The following is a 2,885-nucleotide window of genomic DNA, read 5'->3' as shown; positions in this document are numbered from 1 at the left end:
CTGTCTTCCTTTTAATAGTATATAGTTGGAAAAATTGATCATGTAACCAAAGTTTTTACTAGAATGCCGTATTTGAGAATGATATACATACAATCAAATACTACCAGACAGTTTTAAGAAAATAAAATTGACTTTATGGAGCCATTGTTTATGAAGCTCTCTTGAAACAATTGGCTTATTCTCTGAATTATGGGATTCCCAGCCACACAGGTGAATAAGGAAAGTCACTTTCTGGAAACGGGATATTCTGGGGACCTTGAGAAGAGAGGATTTTATCCAAAACTTTAGGCAGAGTAGATAGTTGATGGCAAGTTCTTGGCTTGACTTGCTAGTCTAAAGTACACTTTCAGAAGTCCAATCTGAGATTTTTTTTTGAGAAGTTCTGAAGCAGGAGGGAAGGGGGCAGGGCACAAACTTGAAAAGAAGGGACATAGACCAAGGACATGACATAAACTGATTAGAACCAAATGCGTCCAAGATGGCGGACGAGTTGACTTCCACTAGACCTTGAGCCTCAGTATACACTCATCTTAATACATCAGCAAGCTGAAAGACACACCCACCAGTGCCATGACAGTTCTGAGGCCAGCCAGAGACCAAAAAGTGAGTAGTGGCCTAATTCCTGAAAATCCCCACCCTGTCCCTGAAATGGTTGGAATAATCCTCTCACTCTTTAGCTATAAAATTACCCAGCCCATAAAAACTAACCATGCCGTATTTCAAGGCTGCTCTTACCTTCTGAGATGGCCCATGCTCTGTCTGTGGAGTGTGTTTCTCTCTAAATAAATCCACTTCTTAACTATCACTTTGTCTCTCACTGAATTCTTTCTGTGATGAGACATCAAGAACCTGAGCTTCATTAAGTCCTGAGACCAAGTATGATCTCAGTTAAAAGACCACAGGTTCATGTCCCAATCTCAGTAACACAGTTTTGTTTCCAGCAAAGCAAACTTTAATAGAACTATGGCATTAGTTACCATTCATGATGCATTTATGTAAATAAGCAGGTCAAATTCAATGAAATCAGACTTACTGTGCAATCAATAATGATCTTACTTTGATTATTTTAGATGAAAATAGGTGATTGTAGGAGAAATTACATGTTTCTATGGAAAACTATAACCCACTCTTGTGGGTTTTTGGATACTAGTCCTGTTTCTTATCTTTGAACTCTTTTTCATCTTTTTGTAAACTGGATCCTGCTGTCTCTTGCATTTTGTCAGTAATTAATACTTCCAATTTTTCTCCCACTTTGCTGACTTGACATGATTGAAAACTAAAAACGCCCCTTTCTGGAAACCCTGAAAACTGGAGCTGGACTTGATAGAAATTCAAAGGATCTATCAGGGCAGGTCACTCAGAGTTCACTGGAAAACCTCTGTCTTCACACGCTGCTTCAGGAAGTTACCATGACTGTCACACCACTGTTAGGAGAAACATTGACTGATACCGCCCACACTGGCCAGGCACCATGGTAACCATTTCCGTGAGTTATTTTATGACAGGAGGTCCTGCCTAGGAACACAGCACTAACAAGCCACTGCCAACCAGAAGAATTCCTGAAAGGTCAAAAAGAGATACCACATGTCCTCCAACATCCCAGAATCCTCCTCGCTGGAATCCATCTTGGGTGAGCAATGTGTGCGCCACCAGGAAGGACCCTGGGTAACAATGATTGGCCGGAGACAACTGGAAACTAACCCATCACCAGGAAACCTGAGAATCCAAGCCACATGGCAGGGCAGCCTCCCTGGTTTCCTTTGCCCTCCTGCTCTCCACCCAGGCTCCCCTTGGTCAGCACCGGTGGCTCCTCAGATAATTCATTTCTAAGGGTTAGACAAGAGCCCACTCTCAAGCCTTGGAAGGGGTCCTCCTTCCTGCAACACTGCCTCTAAACATCTTCCCTAAAGATGCTTCAAATCCAACATCTAAAAGTTGAAGCTGAGCTGGACCCTGTGGGGCTCTCTGGAAGAGAGAGCTCTTTCTGTGTTCCCCGTTTCTTGAGTTCAAAAAAAGACTTTAGCCTCCTAGATCTTCCTTGAATTCCAAAGGGCAGATCTAAGCAGTTACTAATTAGGAAAGTGAGGGAATGAAATGGCGCCCTGTGTGCTAAGTCACTTCAGTCATGTCCAACTCTTTGGCCCCATGGACCATAGCCTGCCAGGCTCCTCTGTCCATGGGATTTCCCAGGCAAGAGTACTGGAGTGGGTTGCCATGCCCTTCTTCAGGGGATCTTCCCAAACCCAGGGATCAAACCCGAGTCTCTTACATCTTCTGCATTGCAGGCGGGTTCTTTACCACGAGTGCCGCCTGGGAAGCCCCAGAACAGAGTCTTAGTTCCTCTTCAAGAGATATACATAAGATCTGAGTTGTGCAGAAACGAACACCCTCAGGTACTGGACCCCAGTTGGATTGGAACCAGAAGATTGATGATTGAGATTCTTGAAACGTCACCATATCATCTTGCCACTAGCCAATCAGAAGAAAGTCAGGCACCCTGTAGCCTTCACCCCAAATATTGCCTTTGAAAACCCTTGGGGAACCTGCTGCATAGCTTGGGGAGTTTAGCTCGGTGCTCTCTGATGACCTAGATGAGTGAGGGCTGAGGTGGGAGGGAGCCCCAAAAGGGAGGGGATATATGTATACATATAACTGAGTGATTTCATTGTACAGCAGAAATGAACACAATAGTGTAAAGCAACTATATCCAATAAAACAAAACAACCCTTATCTGAAAGCCACTGGGGATTCCGGATCTTTTGAGTGTGTGTGGTCTGCCTACTCTTCTTTCATGGCCCTGAAATAATAAACCTTTCTCTGCTCCTAACTACAAACTATTTTAGTTTGTTTGGCTTCACTGTGTGTTGGGCAGGCAAACTTGTGTT

This window comes from Dama dama, chromosome 4, assembly GCF_033118175.1.
Source record: "Dama dama isolate Ldn47 chromosome 4, ASM3311817v1, whole genome shotgun sequence".
NCBI lineage: Eukaryota > Metazoa > Chordata > Mammalia > Artiodactyla > Cervidae > Dama > Dama dama.
Note: the sequence above shows the minus strand (reverse complement) of the source record.